We start from the raw sequence: 19,658 nt of genomic DNA on the forward strand, positions 1-19,658 counted from the left end.
AAAGAAATCAAATCCCCTCATCAGCACTGAAAAAAGGGGGGAAAAGGCAGAAGCAAAGGAAGGAAAAAAGAGCAAGCAGACTTAAGTATAAATGAAAGCAATAAACACTGTTGATTCTTACATTGTGAAACTCCTTAGTGTCCTTAATCTATTTCCACACAGACCTCCTTGGGCTGGCTCAGTCCTATGTATCCTTGGCTTAGTTAATTTTCTCATTGCTGAGACAAAATACCCAACACGCCCAAGTTAAAGGGGGAAAGGTTTATTTAGTTCACAGTTTATAGAGGCTTCAGCACATGATCTGCTGACTCCAAGGCAGGGCGGCACATGGCAGAGTGGCAACTGTTGGCAGCAAAAGCAAAAAAGAGACTCTTTCTGTCCATTATATTTATGCAGACTACCTGCCCCAGGGCGAGTATGGCACTCACATCCTTAATCCCAGCATTGGACCATGGATCCATCACAAACTCTAGATTCAGCCACCTCCAAAAAAGCTCCCCTCATGACTGCATGAGGCTTTGAGTGATATCTAGACACAACCATAACAATCTCCTCCCCTCTGCATAAAAATGTCCTCTCCAGTGAAAGAGTCTTGCAGCTCAGCTGTGCCTCTGGGTCCTGCCCTATCCCTTTTCTCCATTCCACTGGTCTTTTCTTACCACCAGTCCAAGACACTGATTTCTCTGTACTTCAGCTAGTAGGGAAAAAGAGAAAGGAATGTGATGGTTGTCAGATCCCTCTGCTCCATTTTCCCTTCCATCACCCACTTGCCTGGTCTCTCACAGAACCCTCGCTTCCTCTCAGCCACTACTAGTCTTCTCAAAACAAATATTGATAGATAGATAGATAGATAGATAGATAGACAGATAGATAGATAGATATTCATTAAATGGCAACATCTATGCAAATAGCTTGAATACAGAATCATCTTTTCCCAGAATTCCTGTTCTTTATATCCCATCCCACTTCCAAGGCTGCCTACTAATTACTCCTTTCTTTCCTCACTCCCACCATGCCAGGTCCTGGGCCATTCTGGAAATGTCCTGCATGGACAACTGCTCGTATTTCCACCTAACTCAGAAAGCCAGTCTAATAAGAGAGACAGGTCAAGGAAAATATTAGACATTTGGGCAGCATTTGTGTGTACATTACCCAAACCAGACTATAATCAGCTAATGTGACCTTTTCTTTCATCTTATTTTCTCTCCACTGTCACTTTCACTCGCTTGCTATCATTGCTCACCACCAACATGAATTCCAAACTGGAGGAATGCCAAGACCAGGTCTGTCCTATTCTCCTGTGTACCTACATTGCCCAGCACAAAGTAGATATTCAATAAACATTTGCAAACTGAGTTCAACAGGCAGTCAGCCATTTTCCTGGCCTTACCTTGCAATGCCTAATCCAAAAAATCTTGCTCTTCCTGGGTTCCATTATTTCTGATTCTCCTGCAAAATGAGATAGCCAGTCTAATTATCCAGACTAGAACCTGGTGAAGCTGAACCTAGAATATTGCTTCATTTTAAACCCAGAAGAAAGAGTCCTTCAGGTCTGTCCCTTTATAGCCGTTGACATTTTCTACTTTCTATTACATTTATAACTGAACATGTCTCACCTTTCAGATACTTCTGCTAGCAAAGGGACTATTATTTATTTTTTTCTATCTTCTACTTACTTTGTACACAAATGTACTCAATAAATGCTTTCAACTGAGTAAATTTCTTCCCACATACAAGCATATGAGACAGAGACTGGAAGAAGCAATGAGAAATGCATATCTTTTAGCTAACATTCTTTAAATGCTTACTTTTGGAGTCAGGCACTAGTCTTTCTTATGTACTAACTGTACTAATTGATTTTATCCTTTTGGCAATCCTATGAGTTAAAGTAATGCAATCATGCCCATTTTATAGATGATGAAACAGAAATACTAAGCAGTTTCCCCAAGGTTAAGCAGTTTATAAGCAGCAGAGATGGAATTCAAATGCACAGTGTTGGCTTTTAAGATATTTTACATAAAGACCCTGCTGTTGATACATCTGACCCTCACAACAATCTTATGGGGTCAGCAGAAGTCATTCTGCCAAAGAAAAAGAAAAATAGAAGCTGTAAAATTAAGTAACATCTCAGATTGCACACTACATAAAAACAAATATAAAAATAAATCATAAGTACTTTGACCCCAAGTTCAGGACTAAATATGTTTCCAAGGTGACCCTGAATACTTGATTGACCTTCAGGCCCAATGGCCAGATGGTCAAAGTGAGCTGCTGAAAGAATGTTTTCCATATTTTCAGGAACATCATTAAGTAAGAGGGCAATATGTTAAAATAAAAAATTCACAACAGTCTCACTTCATGATCTATAATGCAGAATTTGAAAAGTATCAGATCACAGGACTAACAAGCAAGGATATTCTTTACAGCTTAGATTATAATGGAAAGAGAATGGAAACTGCCTGAATGTCCATCAATAATTAAGTATGGAATGGAATAGAAAAACAATAAAGAAGCTCAACAAAATCAGAAGTTGGTTCTTCTAAAAAGCCAGCAAAATAGAGAAAATTGTAGCTAGACTGATAAAGGAAAAAGATGCAAATTACTACAATCATGAATGAAAGAAATGATATCATTATCAAACATTTAGTTGTAAAAATTATTATGAGAAGACAATCAACATTTGTATGCCAATGAATAAAATAATCTAGGTACAATGAATATGTTTCTAAAAGAGACAAACTACCAATACCAACACAAGAAGAAATAGAAAAATTTTTAAAAGTAGAAGGCAAGATATTGAATTAGTAATTTCAAAGCTACTCCCAAAGATGGTCACAGTTGAATTCTATTAAGCAATGAAAGATTTAAATCCAAACCTTTACAATCTTTCCCCCTCTAAAAAAAAAAGGGAGGGAAGGAACGTTTTCTAACTCGTTATAAGAAGTTATATTCATAACAAAACCAGATAAAAACATAATAAAGAATTTAAATTATAGACAATCCTTGAGTAGAAACACAAAAACATCTTAATACAAGCAAATCAAATCAAAACAATATATTAAAATGTATTATACACCATAATCAATTCTCTGCAGAAAAGAAAGTTGATTTAATGTATGAAAACCAAGCAATATATTACAACATGATATTAGAATTTTAAAAAAACACTCAACAAAGTAGTAATATAAAGACTTCCTTGCATGATAAAGGGCACTAGTGGAAAATTATGGCTAATATTATAATTTATGATGCAAAACTACATGCTTTAAACCTAAGATGAAGAACAAGACAAAGCAATTGTGTCTTGCAACTTCTATACAACATTGTTCTATACGTTCTAGCTAAAGCATAATGGAGAAAAAAAAAGTTATCCACTTTGGAAAAGAAGTACAAATAGCTCTCATTTTCTGATAACAAGCACCATATAAAGGAAATCCAAAAGTGTCCACAAGAAAATTTTTGGAAATTATAAATGAGTTCAATAAGACTATAAGATACAAGATTAATATACAAAAATCAGTTTTATTTCTATGCAAATATTACTGAACTTATAATGTGGTCACACCCTGATAAACCCATCATAAACTGAAACTTTAAGAAATAAATAAATGGAAAGACATCCTAAGCTCGTAAATTAGAAAACCTAATGTGGTTAGGACAACAATTTTTCTCAAATTAATCTACACATTCAATGCAATCCCTATTAAAGCCTCAGCTACCATTTGGTAGAAACTGGCAAGTTGATACTATAATTAATATGGAATCCAAGAACAACCAAAATAATCTTGTGCAACAAGAACAAAGCAAAAAGATTCATCTTTTGTATTTTCAAAAATGGCAAGGTTACAGTAATCAAGCATCCTCACAGATTAACAGAATAGAATAGAGATTTTATAAATAAACCATTGCAGTTATGGCTAATTAATTTTTGACAGGGCTGCTAAGACAATTCAGTGAGAAGATAACACTCTTCAGCAAATGATTCTGGAATAACATACAAAGAATTTTTATAACTGGGCAATATTAACAAACAAAGAAATGGAGTTGGACACCTTACCTCACACCATGTATAAAATTAACTTGGATGCCAATGAATAAAATAGACCACTAGCCTAAGAGCTAAATCTATGAAACTGTGAGAAGAAAACAAAGGAAGAAATAGTGATTCTAGGCAATGATTTCTGAGGTATACATCTAAAGCACAATACTGCTCTTCCTAAAGTTTTAAAAATTTCGAAGTTCAAAGGAACTATTAAGCATATAAAAAGGTCTTAATCCCAGCATTTTGGAGGCTGAAGTAGCAGGATTATAACTTTGAGTTTTGCCTGGGAAACCTAAAGAGACCCTGTCTCCATATTTCAAAAATAAATAAAAATGGCTACAAATATAGTGCAGCATGAAGGCCTTGGGTTCAATTCCAAATTCAAAAAATAATAAAAAGACAGCACAAAGAAGGGTAAAGATATTTCCAAACCATACATCAGATGAGGAATTTATGTCCAGAATACATTAAGGTCTTTCATATGTCATAAAAGGCATTATAAAAAGACCAAACAAGGGACAAAAAGCAAAGGATTTTAATAGAAATAAAACATACAAATATTCAATAGAGACATGATAAAAGGAGAAATGCAAATCAAAACCACAATGACATAACACTTTGAGCTATTTTTAACTAAAATTAAAATGACAGACAATAGCAATAGAATATTGTTATTGAGAATGCTATTGCATTGCTATAGCATTAGCAATAGAATAGCTCCTAGCAATAGAATATTGCCATTGAGGTTAGAATGTGGAGAAGTTAGAATCCTCGCTTTAGTAGTAGTAGACTGGGGTAGCCACTAAGGAAAACAATTGGGTAGTTCTTCAGAATATTAAACATTTTGCTATCAAATGGTCCAGCAATTGCACTCCTAGTCATACACCCAAGAAAATTGAAAACGTACGTCAAAAAACCCCACATGTACACAGCGGTATTATTCAAAATAGCCCCAAAGTGAAAACAAAACAAATGCCCATCAACTGATAAATGTCTAAACAAAATGTTGTACATTCACTCAATTAAATGTTATCCATGAAAAGGAATGAAATACTGATACATACAAAATGTGGAAAACTTGAAATCAGTATGCCAAGTGGATAAAGTCAGTCAAAAGAGAGTACATATTGTATGATTATATTAGATGTCCAGAACATGCAAATTTATAGAAACAGAGAGTAATTTACTGGTTAGTAGGGACTGAAGAGTGGGAATATAGAGTGACTATAATGGGTATAAGTGTTCTTTAGGGGCAGGTAAGATGTCCTACAATTGCATTACAGTGAGACCTAGTATCTGCAACTCTATGAATATACTAAAGGACACTTCATACTTCCACAGGGTCAACTGTATGATGTGTAAGTTATAGCTTAATAAAGGTAGTGTTATTTTTTAAAATTTCTCCATGTAAAAAGGATTATTTTAAAACTGTTAAGTGGACTAAATCATAACTATGATAAACAAGCAAGTAAAGTGTTTCATTCTCTACTGGCCTAAAGAAAGATTACATTGTTGCAAAAATAATAAAGTAACTGGCACTCCCACTTCTATAAATTTCTAAACAAAAATCTGCATGTGTACATATTGCAGAACTGAGCAAGAACCCAATAAACGGCAGAAGAGAACACTGGATTCCTCCAAGGGAAGAGAGGGAAGATTATTAGCTTTTGCTTTATATATCGTTTCATTGTTCTGCATTATACAGCTAAGCATTGCTTTGCTTATTAAAATTATCAGGGAAAAGGTAGCATTTTAAGAAAAGCTAACTATAGTCCCCACAAGCAAGGCCAGTCCTGCCCACCCTAACACCCCCAGGCAGAAGGGGCAAAAGGGAGCAAGGAGAGTGTGCTGACTCATGTCTGGAAAGCCCGCAGACTGAGGAGAATAAAGATGGAAATGTCTTGACCAGTTTGTATCTATTCTCTGCCTGTTTAGCCTTGAACATGCTGAGGGCATTACATTAGCATTTAAAAAGGACACTGTATTCCCCACAGTGGAATTTTATGATTTGAGACTTTTCTTGTTAGTTTAAAGGAAAATCCACACCAGTGTACAGCTGGTCCCTGGATTTTTGCCTTTTTCCAGTTTGAACACATCTGGCAAGCAAAATAACTGGTTGGAGCAACCGAAGAATCATAAAATGCAAAGTTTTAAGTTGTTTTAAGTCAATCTAGGCATCAATAATTTGATCAAGGTAATTAACCTAACTTTTAACCCAAAAGCTTAGCACAAAATAAAACAACTGGCATTTATTTTATGTTCTTGTTACACAGTGCAGCACTATTCACTGAGAGCAGTGCTGACATTCATTTTCATAAATACACATTTATCAATTTTTCATGGGAAATCTTCCAGTCTGTTTAACCACAGTATCTATGTCTGTCTATATATTAGGTGCCAATGTTTACTGCACATTAGCATTTTCAATATGACAAATGTAAGTATAAATGTAAGAATCTTTTACACAAAATAGCAAATGTGTTGTTACCAATAGCATCAGAACAATACTCCCACAAGAAAGAAGCCCACTCTGGCAGAACAGTGATCTATGATACTTGCCTGGGACAGAAATAGAAGATTCTTGATTTTTCATTTCCTGTATAATTACTGCCCTTTGCACACTTTAATTATATCATTACAGATATAACACACCCTTACACATAATATCTGTGGGTAAAGAACTCTGGTACTGAATGCAAATGAAATAAATGATGGTGAGGGTGACAGAGAGATGCAGTTATTAAAAACTGGTTAAACAAGGATCCTCCTAGCATTTCACATTGGCTACAGAAACAATCACGGACTGCTGCTGACGGACACAGATTGTATGATTAAAACAAAACATGCTCCAATAAGAGGCATTAGAATAAAAAATGTTGTAAGTCTTCTTGGATCAGTCTGTGCTTACAAATTTAAAATCCATGACTGACTCTTTTCATGGTCTTTCTTCTTCACTTAGTCATAAGTCTTTCCAGGATATGGACTGGATATGAATTACTGCCTAGGTGTGGTAGGATTTTATTAAAATGCACTTTGCATTGTTAGACCAGCTTTTGTGTTGAGGTTTTGTTTGATTTTGTGTTTATTCTTTGTTTTTGCTGTCTTTTACTGATATTACATTTCAAGAGCTGTGGTTTACTTCTTTTGTGCAATTTTTGCCCTGGGAAAACCAACAGAGTAAAGATTATGCATGGAGCCAATGGGAGATTTCCTTGATCAAAATCTATTCTTTACGTAAATGCTTATTATTACTGTCATGTCCTAAATCCACCCGCTTGAGTAAAGAAAACATTTAACACAATTAGAAGCTTACGGTATGCTGACAGGAAGTGACATTTTGGCTTATTTTTTACACATTTATTCCTGTAAATACCATGGCCAGCACACAAAGTTGCAGAAAATCAAATAAAGATTTTTAACACAATGCAACCAAGAAAAATGAGAAGGCCAAGTGCTGGCAGGTCCTCTGTGTGAATAATGCTATTGCTGACCGTGTCCTGATTCTGTGTAACCAGCCCGTGCTGCCATGATGCCCTGGTATTGTGGGTGTGGCATTTCACAGTGGGACTCCTGACACACCAAAGGGAGACCCGCGTTACAGATAGAGGCCCTTACAGTCAGCGAGTAAGATTTTCTCTTTGGGGCATTTCCTAAAAAGAGGTCTTTCCAAATCTATAACCTCTGTGGTCAAAAGCAGAGCTTTGCCAAATTAAATCTCATCATCCAAGCAAGAAATCCTCTTGTTCCAACCCTTCCATACAGATAACAAGGGCCCATGGAAGTTAACGGTTTGCTGGTGATCCCACAGGTACAAAACTGAACAAGATTCCAGGTCTTTCTGGAAAAAAAAAATCTCTGTGGTAAATAGAGTTTTTGGTTTTTGGTTTTTGTTTTTATCTTTTTTCAAGACAGGGTTTCACTATGCAATTCAGGCTGGCCGGAACTCACAGTGATCCTCCTGCCTCAGCCTCCCCAGTGCTGGGCTTACAGGTGTGTACCACCACACCAGGCTTTTTTTTTTGTACTTCTTGACTAACAATTTTCCAAATCTACTTAGAGAAAAAAATCTTTAACCTAAAATCATCATTAATCATTTGAAATCATCATTAATCATTTGAAATCATCATTAATCATTTGAAATCATCATTAATTATTTCAAGATGGAATATATTTGTTACAGGATAAAGTAGAAGAAATTTCCAGATAAACTGCATAACAGCTTTATAAGGTACAAGCTATATTTCAGTAGTAAATGTATAAAGTATATTAAAAGTTATAGATAGTTGAATGAGTTTTATAGGTAAGAAAGTTTTCTTTTAAAAAAGTTTAGCCAGGCATGGTAGCACATCCTGTAATTCCCAGCACTGCAGACGCTGAGGCAGGAGCATTGCCTTGCACTACACCCTGCACTATATAGTGAGTGCAAGACCAGCCTGGACATTGTCTCAAAAAAAGAAAATTTAAGAGTCTTTGCAAGTAGTTCAAAGACACCATAAAAACTGAGCTTACAAAGATTTTTTAAGATTTTCAAAGTTGCCCCCAGAACATCTTTGAAAGAAAGTCTCTAATAAACTCTAGCCAATTCATCAAGCAGCATAACCAGAAAGTATAGAGAACACCTATTTATCTAGTCCATCATTATGTTTAATTTTTGAACTTTACAGTGACATGACCAAGATCAGACAGTAACTTGAAATATTTTATTCCTTCGATGCCAACATGCTTAATTGTTTCTCCCTAATTGAAGCTCAAATTCAGGGAGTTATTTGAAGACTATCCATCTCTAAATTACATATAACAGTTTTTTCCTCAGAAGTTTGCACCACTTTCTAAATATCCACATTATCCCTCTAAATTAACCAGAAGAGGTAGGATCATTCATCCAATATAGAGATGCCTACAATTGTAAGCAATGATGTCACAGCCTGGAGAGGGATCAGTTGAAGTCCATAGAAGAGAAATTTTCTACTGAGCTCCTTTGAAGACTGAATAAAGGAAAATTTCACTACAGGTACATTTTCATCAGTCAATTCTTAACAAATCTAATGCTGCCCTGGACTTGTCAGTTAGCCCTGAGCCCTCAGTAACATAGGCTGTTAGGCTTCAGCTGTAAATTTGACAGCCGTGTATCAATAATAGGTCACACTATAGCCCTATGAAAAGAATGCCTTTCAGCCAGAAACTCCAGGAATCAGAAAGTGAATCCTGAGAGTGTATAAACCATATGCCACTAATTCCTGTGATGTCTAGGGATTAATTCTGCAAGGCTTCTGTGACTAATATGATACCAAACACATTTGATAATGATTTACTTTCCCTGTAGATTAATCCATAGAAAGACTTCTTGGCAGGTTGGTAAACAGGTAAAGTTCTCCCCCATTTGACCCTCCCTAACATCCTTCAGGGAGACTCCTCCCCTTGGGCCCTTTCTACCTAAAAGAGAGCAGTGCCTGACGAAGCTACAGCTCTAGGGCACAGATAGCCAGATATTTGGATGATCACCAGTGGGCATAAACCAGTTTCAGAACCCACACAGAGACGACAGAAGGGCTGGGATTGAACAATGGAGAATCTTAACAATCTCACACAGCTAACAGGGAACAGGGAGAGAGGAGGCGAGGGGGAAGAGGACTGAGCCCATAGAGCTTCCAAGGGTGGGAAGAGGACTCCCTGAGGGAGGAGGGAATTTGGGGGAGTGAGATGGAAAAGACTGCCTGCGGCAAGGACCACCTCACTTTCCACCTGTCGTGTACCGCCCCACCTTGAATAATGTAACTCAAGAATTTCTATGTTTTTAAAGGCCTGATAAATGCATGGAAAGGAAATTTCTTTTAAAGAAAACTTTCTGTTAATCTGACCACTCATTGCCTTACTTCCACTATTTGGCTGGCTTTGTTATGAAGCCAGGCTGACTTTGTTATGAAGATGTGCAAGCACCAAACATGGTGCTCCTTCAGGAACGTACAGCCAAGCCGCCGTGTGGATAGTGGGTGGAGACCAGCCCAGCCCTAGGCACAGGACTGCGCTTTCCTACCAGTTCCGTCAGGCTCCTTCTCAGGAACAGCCTCTCGGGGTCTCCTGTCACCAGCGGGGAGCAGTGGGTGGAAGCGCGTGCTAATACAATCCTGTAAATTTAGATAGAATGATGGCTCTGGTCTCAAAAAAAAAGATGCTTGAATCCATTTGGCAGCAAAACCTGGCGCATGTGGAAGAAAACACATGTAATTCTACATCCCTGTGCAGAATTAAAGATAACTCGCATCAGGGTTCTGCCCTCCACGAGGTACAGAGAAATCTCTGCTGCTTAAGTGTAAGTCCTTAATAGTAACTTCTGTCCAAATGTACAGTATGAAAGGCAGAGGGGGGGCTGGGGATTTAGCTCAGCGGCAAAGCGCCTGCCTGGCAAGCGCAAGGTCGTGAGTTCGGTTCCCGGTATCGGAGAAAAAAAAAAAAAAAAGGCAGAGGGAGGGAACTTGATAGCAGAGAAACCTATGAATGAACACCACCTCAGCCGGACACGCAAGGTCGTCAGCCACAGGGACAGTAGGTTGACAGCATGTTCCCTTAATAGCTGGTGACACTGTACTTTACGTCGGTGCTCCTCCTCCCATAAGACTTCAAACCTGGCCTGACCTAAACCTGAGAAACGAAATGCCAGATGATACATTGATATACTGGTAGTCTACAGAATAGTCTAAAGAGTATTCCTTAAACTGTCAAGATCATCAAGCACAAGAAACGTTTGCAAAATCACACCCAACAGGAGCCTATGGATGACATTGCAACTAAATAAACGCAGTATCCTTGGTGGGCTCTTGGAACAGAAAAAGGACATCAAGTAAAAACTGAGGAAATCTGAATGTTGCAGGGACTTCAGTTAGTACATTAATATTGCTTCATTAACTGTGACAAATGTATGATACTAATATATGACGTTAATAGGAAAAGCTGTGTACAGCATATATGGAAAATGTTCTATCTTTGCAATTATTCTATAAATCTGAAATTGTTATAAAATTGTAAAACATTTTTAAAAAATTGACCAGAACTGACATGAATCTACTTATCGTCTTGACTTGTCATATATATTTACTCAATAGGTTTTGCTGTGGAAATACTGATATATTTGATAATCTCAGATAATAATATATTGAAGCCCTGCCTCTAATATTCAAGGTATGATGCAATATATGGCTATGTACATATTTTAAAATATTCAGAATGTTTTAGAAATTTTCTCAGATTCCTAAAACATTCTGAATTCTGAAAACATTTGCCCCGGAAAGTTTCAGATAAGAGACTATATATCTAAAATACTGCTAGTGCTAGCAATATAATTGGTAATACACTTCAGCTGTGTGGTGACTCTAAATAGGCATTTTCAGTCTAGCCAGAAACTCTAGCTAAAATTGATAACGGTAGCTATTTATTGCTTATTATGATGGGTATAACTATGCTTTGTTTTTTTTGTTGTTCTTGTTGGGTTTTTTTGTCTTTTTGAGACAGGGTCTCTTCTTCTTCTTCTTCTTTTTTTTGTTTTTTTTGTTGTTCTTGTTGGGTTTTTTTGTCTTTTTGAGACAGGGTCTCATCTTGCAGTTCAGGCTGGCCTTGAGCTCACTTTGCAGCCCAGGCTGGTCTCAAACTCCCAACCATCCCCCTGCCTCAGCCTCCCAAGTACGGGGATTACAAGCATAAGCCACCACACCCGGCATAACTATGTTTATAGAATAATTTAATTAGGTCCTTGAAATCTGTCTGATAGGATTTCTTAGACATTTTATAAGAAAAAAAATGAACTTCAGAAAAGTCAAGTCACAAGCAGTGTGGCCCAGCCCCACACGAGACAGCTAGCCCTGACATCTGGGTGATTCAAACGGGGGTACCAGTCCAATGCACCCCCAATCTAGTTCGTCCACCTCTATCAGCCCCATCCTGTTCTGTGAGAGTGGACAGCCTGGCTACCAGCCCCAGGCCCAGGCCCAGGCACCTAATACCACACATCCAGGAACTGCCAGGGCAGAAACTTTCAGTCCTGAGAACATCAGGCAGAGGTTTCAGTGAGGTCTTCTTGAGCCTCCACATGTCTCTCCCTAGGAGGAGGCTGCACTGTCAGAGGGACCGAGTGGACCCTCCAAAGCAGGAACCCAGGGCAGGGTTCCAGATGCCAGCTCTGAAGGTTGCAGGTTGGGATTCGAACATACCTTTGCCTGACCCAAATGCCCAAGCCCTTTCTACTGTCATGTGTGGCCAAAAAAGGCACATGTCTAAGGACTGCCTATCTAAAGATTGATTTGTGATATTTTTGACAGATTATTTGTGATATTTTTGACAGATTATATGATATTTATAAATTAAGAAGTACCAAACAGCATATGTTACTGTCTGGTATTTATATACGATGCTGGTAAGGCCAACTATTTACAAAACATTCTGATGTAAAATTCTTTTAAAAACTTGAAATCTCCCACCTTGATTTTTGAGTGCACGTATAATGAATACTTTCTGTACATCAGAGAGCTTGCTGGAGATCAGCTCCTGTTTGAAGGATGCATATCCTAGAAGAGTGAACTACTGCTCCTCACCAGGAGGAAAAGAGCAGCGACAGGCCAAACTCTTGCTCCCAACACACAAAAGTCTCTTCTCTATTTACAAAGTATTTTTTAAAGGGAAAAATAGTTTTTTTTTTTTGTTTTAGGAATCCACCAATGGTTGTTACATTACATATTGTTGTCTTCAAATCAGTTGCTCAGGTTACTGGATATAAGCATGCAAAACTGGTCAAATTAAAAAAAAATTAAACATTAACTGTTCCTTTCAATAAACCACCAGACATCAGCAGTATAGTTATCCCATATATGTATGGCCTTCCTTCTTTCTTTTTCTTCTTTCCCTCATCCCAGTTGTTCCTTCCTTTGAGCAATGTCTTTTCCTTTCATATTATCTATTGTACTTTTTGGGTTTTATTTACTCTTTCAGGTTCTTACACTAGGGAGACAACATAATGTTTATACACGTGAGTCCATTTTATTTCACTTAAGAGTATGGTCTCAAGTTGCATCTTTTTACCTATGAAATCCTTGAGTTTATCTTTTTTTTACACTGTACTTGCCAGTTTCTCTGTTGAGGATACATTGTTGGGAAAGCAAACAGGAAAAATTAAAAGCTAGAGACATGAACATCTCTATTAATTGAGGTTGTACAGTCTTTTCTTTGTACAGGATTCATGGAAAGTATAGTTTACCTTTCTTTACCTCCTTGGGTTGCCACTGCATATCTGACAGACAGATGTGATGATCTCTCTCAGCAGGGCTGTCCATCAGTCCACCTCTCCTGGGTGGTCCCACTGGCCTCGGGGCATCCCTCTGTCCTGAGATGCCCTGGTGGACAGTGAGTGTCACACAGAAACCCAGGGAGACCCAGGAATGTGCCATCCGCACAGGCGCTCGCTGAGGTCACTGTCTGCCTGAGTTACAGGCTTTAAATGGCTAAGTCTGCATTCCCGCAGTGTCTCTCCCCAGGCTTCTCCAAGACACCAGTTCATCTTTTACTCTTTTTATTTCCTGAGTGAGAAAACTTCTGCCAGCCAGCAAAGGCAAGCAGCTTTTCCAGGCTGTGTGTCCACCCGCAGAGCTGCATCTGCCGCTACTGTTTTGAATGGCAAGCTTCCAGCAAACAGTCCTTTAAGCCTTACACATAAGCCAAGCCTAGAACAGGTGAGGTTGTTCCCCTCCTTCCTGGGTGCTCTCCCTCCATAAAAGGTATCGGCATACATCGTGGCAATACTAAGAAGAGGGGAAAGTTATTTGGGGCCATCGGGACCCTAGGGCAGAGGGCTCAAGCTTCTTAGTCCTTTACAGTCTTTAGATTTCACCCTTTATCAAAGTGATTTTTTTCCCAACACTGACTGATTAAATCTTGTGTCTCAGCGAGGGTGTATTTATCCTGTTTATAAGATAAAGCATTTAACTCAGTGCTCTGCGCAAAGAGAGAAAATACTCTTGGCTGAAGCCAACCAAGTGGTTATTGGATACTGTCCGTATACCTCACAAATCTTACACAGGTCGCTTCCTCTTCCTGGACCCTGGAGACACACCCTTTTCCTGCTCTCATCAAGCCCTTCGCTGGCTCCTGTTTCATTCATTTTATTAAATATTGTTTCCTGAGATGTCGTCTGCGTCACCCTATCTAAATAGGCTCCCAACTACTACTTCCCCTCTCTCCTCTCTTAAGAGCAAAGTTTTATGATTTTACATGTTATTTACCTACTGTCATAATTATATTATCCTAGTAAAAGAACCAGGATCAGTATGGCACACACAGAAAACAATTTCTCCTCTCCTGTCCTCCCTGGGCCCCTCTGAGCACTCAGCCTATCTATATGTTCTTCTCTGTCTCTAGGTTAACATCCGCCCTGCAATCACTTCCACGTCATAAACAATCAGTCCTTTTCTTGGGTGAGTTTAATACCCAAACTCCAAACCTAAGCTAAGCTAAATTTTTTTCCCCTCTTCCCGCTCAGATCTACTCCAGGCTTGGAAGCTTCTCAGGCAATTGCTCTTACCAGCTCTCTCTCACTCCTTCCCCATCCCCCATCTTTTCTGTAGATTCAGACCCCTTTGTGGATTGGGGCAGTGGATAGGAAAGGGGGAAAATAAGTCTAGTTTATTTGTGACAGACAATCAACCCTCCCAGTGCCACTCTTCCTGGCGTTTTCACAGATGCAACCCCACCATGTTGGATTTCTGACACATAGCTGCCTTGCTGGGCCATATCCTTTCCAGCTGGCCATTGAAGAACTGCCCTGCCTTCCCGCTGTGCCACTGCATTCCAGGCCTCACCTCTTTTTCAGAGTCATCTCCCTCCTCTATATGTCCCTCCTTGACAAGCTGCTCTGGAGATGACCCAGTCCTTCCTGAGCCTCAGTTCCTGCCTAGTCTGAAAGTGCCGGCACTCCCAGGGCAGTACCTCTTCTCCCTGCTGCCCCCCCACTGCCTTTGATGCCACAGGTATTAGTCCCCAGGACCCCCAAACTCCGGGAAACACGGGACACTTCTCTTTCTCAGTGGTTCCCTAGAGCCCTCCTCTCTACTAGGTTTGAGCGCAGGTGACGCATCTCCCTTCCCCAGGATGAGAGGGACCACACAGTACAGTGACAACTTTCCTTAGGAAGTTCTCCTTACCAGCGCTCCAACCTCCAAGCACACTAAGCTTTCATGTCAATGCCTTGGAGGTAGGTAACGGGCTCAGACAGGCAGAACTAGTTCTGAAGTACCATGTCTGCCAGTCTTCCAGAGGTAGTCAACTGGCATCTCAATGTAGAAAGCCAAGGAACTTGACACCTACTGCTTTGTTCTCTCATGCCTCAGCCGAAACTGAGACAGAAAGATCCTGTTACTCTTGTTTGTGGTCAGTCTTCCCTATTAAGCTATAAACTCCAGGAAGCAGGGCCTTCCATTCACCAATGTATCAGCAAAGTCTAACAAAATGTCCTGCATAGGCTTCCAGGAGGTGCTTAATAAATATTTCTTGGAATGTGTAATAGAGCTAAGATAATAACAACACAGCCACCATTTAACTGAAGAAGAAAAGAAAAGACAGGAACTTACATATTTTTCAGTAAAATATCTAATCTCAAAATATGGTAGCTTAAGATTCCTCCTCTTGAAAGAATATCTTGAAAGACTTAGGTAAATCTTGGAGCTAAATTTTTCATTTAAAGCACAGAACTGCCTAGGGCACAGACAGCAATGCTTACACAAGAGTTAACAGATTGGATGCTGGCTGATGATGCTAATATCAATTCTTTGTCTAGACATGCAATGCGGGTTCTGCTGACACATTCTCTTAGAGAGTTTTTGCAGAATGTGAAACTGGCTGCCAGGTCAGTGATATTCAGAAATAAACCTGGACCTCTGCAGAGAAAACCCTTCCAAGGGATTCCAACCCCCAGGCTTTGCCCTTGGTAAGTCTCACCAAGCTCCTTTCTGCAGGGACAGACTTGGAGAAATAGGAAGGCACTGCTGCATTTCAATGAGGCTGATGCCATGTTCTTCTCATTTGCAAGAGTAGGAGGAAAGAAAGGAGCTGAAAAAGCAAATTCCCCCAGACTCATTCCAAGACAGACTGACCAAATGCACAAGGATGGGGGTGGATGCAACAGCTGCTAGCAAAATAGTCAAGCAAACGCCCTCCCAGTGCAAAAATTTCTTCTATCCATCAATAAGGCACTGTAGGATAGGAGGAGGTGGACTAGAGTTCAACTCCCAGCCTTGGGAAGAATGGGAGGCAGGGTTATAGGGAGAACGTTCCTTTACAAGTTTATGCCTGTTCTGTATCCCTAGCTCCTCATGGACAAACTTCCCTTCCCAGTTCTTTCCTGTGCTCTTTAGCAGGGTTGATGACAGAAAGGAGATTGCCACATGCCAGTGCAGGGCCAAAGACACCACATCTCAAAAAACTGCCATTGAAAAATAAATCCGTAAAAGAATGCACATTTTAGTTAGACAAAAATTCACTGGTAAAGAACCCTTCAAGACCCAAACATGGGTGCACATATATCGCTGTGATATGATGTTTTTAGATCTTCTGGGCAAATACCCAGAAGGGGAATAGCTGGGTTGAATGGGACCTCTAGACCTAGTTTGCTGAGGAATCTCCAAACTGATTTCCACAGTGGTTTCACCAGTTCACAGCAGCACAATTTGTAATTGTTAAATTGTGGAAGAAACCCAAATGTCCATCCACCGAGGATTGGAAAAGAAAATTGTGGTACTTTTATACAATGGAATATTACTCAGCTATAAAGAAAGATAAACTCAAGACATTTATACGTAAATGGTCACAACTACAGACCATACTCATAAGTGAAATAAATCAGGCCTGCATGTGCAAGCACTGCATTGTTTCACTAGTGTAAAACCTGAAAGAGTTAATTTAAACTAGGAGGTATGATAAGACATTGTGAAATGACAGGAAAGTACTCAAGGGTAAAGGGCAACTGGGATGTGGAAAAAGAGAAAGGAAAGAAGGAAAAAATTTTGTATGTGTGTATATACAGGATAGTTAACATAGTTGTTCTACTGTCTTCTATTTCTTTGCTGAAAGAAACTGTCAATAAGTCCTTGATTGATCCATATTACATGTCTCTATCTGTTTTCATGAGAAACCACTTTGAAGATATGAATATGTAACACAACAAGCATTGTTAATTTCCTACCACTTTGTTTGTAACTCTGTATTGTCTGTACTGTTCTTTTGCTATCTTGTAAAAGGTTGTCTGTCTGTTAATGTTTTCCTCCTTTTATTTTTAAAATAAAAAAAGACCCAAACATAAAAGTCTAGGAATTTTGCCATAGAAATTGGCACCTTAGGGAATGTCTTCTCTGGTGCCTTACACTTCAAAGCAGATGCTGAGGCTCTTGAGAGGGTAGGTGAAATGACCAAGGTCATACAGCTCTCCCTGCAGTCTAGTTCTTCCAACTCTGCCCTCTTGTTCCCTCTATTCCATCCTGATGGAAGCCTTCAATTTACGTGCAAGCATTTCTTCACTCAGCCCAGGAACTGCAGTCATACATCCAAGCTGGATCAGAGAAATAGTCTCCAGATTTTATAATTACACATCATTCTGTTGTTCTGGCAAACATTTAAATTAAGAGTGTTCCTGCCTTTAAGGATTTAACAGCAGAGTTACACAATGTGCTTTGGTCTAAACATATAAAATGAAGTTTAATCCTAATTCTCCACCTGACTCATCAGGACGCATAGGGCTAGTCATAAAATTGTCACAGTTTCTTCATCTGCTCAGTGGGGAAAATAATGTTGATCTCTTACTTATCTAAAGAAGCTGCCTATCTGGTTAACCACCAAAAATGTTAGGGATAAATTCTGTAAGTGTTCTAAATGTAAACTGAGACCATATAGCTAAGGCATCAAAGTACATAACTCAGAAGCTTTCTAATAATCGTGACATACAGCATTTTAGTTTACCAAAGTTAGGTGACTGCTACCAGTCAAACATGTTTCTGCAGAAACACCTCACCATCATGTTGTTTCAGCACATTAAAGGTGTTGATTAGACCTGCAGAATTCAAGAGACAAAATTAAAATGGAAATCTGGCTCGAAGCTGATGCAACTGAGTGTATACCGCGATCCTAAGGTTTTAGCTGTCAAATGATCTTCTTATGAGCAGAGGAAAACCAAAAGCTCATTTCCCATGATTACAGAGTTTCTACTTGATCAATAGCCCTGCTCATGACTGTCAATTTTTATGAAGGCACCATAAAAAACAATTTCAGACAAAGGAAGACAAGAGCGGTAAGAAGGAATCTGATGAAGAAAGGAATGAAAATCATCTTTATTTCTCACTGATAACTTTCTGTATCACCTCTTCTAAGACTGAGCTGACAGTGGGATTTATGTAGCTGAGATAAAAATAACTTTATGTCTTTATTTTTGAGAATGTCCACTAAATGGTTTCAAAGACCTGATAATTCCCTGTCACCACTTGGCACTGGCTGTCCAGACTGCCCCAGCAGAAGTAATCACTTCAACAATTATGTAAAGAATTGTGTGGTTAGCAAAATCAACAAAGAAAATGAGATGGTGTCTTATTCAATCACCTTTCACAGAAGAACTAAAATGATCTGATGACAAGGGCTTACAAAGTTATTTGTAACATGGTATAAAAACACTGCAGGTTTTCTTTTGAGATAGTGATGTCATTTGGCACCTAGTTTAATGCCACATAGAAAATTAGAAATATACGCATAAATTAGTCATAGAAGACAAATATTTTTGAAGTAATAACAATAATATTTAAATAACTATATATATATATAGTTCTGAATGTTTACGAAGTGCTTTCATTCCAGCAGTTCCTAGTCACAGAATTATGGCAGTAAAGTTAGCTGGTACTGTGGTAGAGACAGGACTTACTATCCATATGCTTGCCTACATGATGTAGCTTCTTTTGCCTTTTGATTGGGGTCATGTGACTGATTTTGACCAATGAACTCAGAGAGAAAGTAATCTGTATCACTGCCAAGGAGAGGCAGTTCAGAGCTGGTATGTCTTGTTTCCCTCTCCTTTCTTCCCTTGCCTCAGCAACATTGATTATGCGATGCCATAGAGAGCAAAGCCACTGATTCACACTGAACTTTACATAAGTCAGAATAAACTTTTGCTAGCCTAAGCTAATGATATTTCAGGGCCTGATGATACAGCTCTAGCATTTATTTATTTTCCTGACAAACACGGAGGCCCTACGTTCATGTGTGTGAGGGGGTGTTTTCCTTTTGTTTTGTTTTAGTTTTTTGAGACAATGTCACTATGATCCACCTTGACCTCAAACTCGCTACATAGCCCAGGCTGGCCTTGAACTTGTACTTCTCCTGCCTCAGCCTCCCAGAGTACTGGAAGTACAGATGTGCACCACTAGTTAGCCATGTCAATGTGTTGGTTATGGCCTAAAACTTTAAAGGAATTTTCAGTTTTTCTTTTTTATTAGTACATGCCTACAGTATATAGAGATCACATTTCTCATGGGGAGTTAGTACATGGACGTATCACACCTCAATTCTTTTTTTAACCCTCCCATCCCCCTCTCCATCTCTTGGT

The 19,658-nt window shown here is 39.0% G+C and overlaps 1 long non-coding RNA gene across 3 annotated transcripts in view; it reads right to left on the reverse strand.

Annotated features, from left to right (window-relative positions):
• LOC102012860 overlaps positions 1 to 19,658 on the reverse strand; it is a 73,328-nt gene that overhangs the window by 9,440 nt on the left and 44,230 nt on the right. For all 3 annotated transcript variants that reach the window (XR_260563.2, XR_001233536.1, XR_260562.2), the window contains exon 3: positions 1,391 to 1,449. This is a non-coding gene — a long non-coding RNA (uncharacterized LOC102012860). The remainder of the gene's footprint in view (positions 1 to 1,390; positions 1,450 to 19,658) is intronic.

The sequence above is a fragment of the Chinchilla lanigera genome, unplaced genomic scaffold, assembly GCF_000276665.1.
Source record: "Chinchilla lanigera isolate Chin_1 unplaced genomic scaffold, ChiLan1.0 scaffold00017, whole genome shotgun sequence".
NCBI classification, from domain to species: Eukaryota; Metazoa; Chordata; class Mammalia; order Rodentia; family Chinchillidae; genus Chinchilla; species Chinchilla lanigera.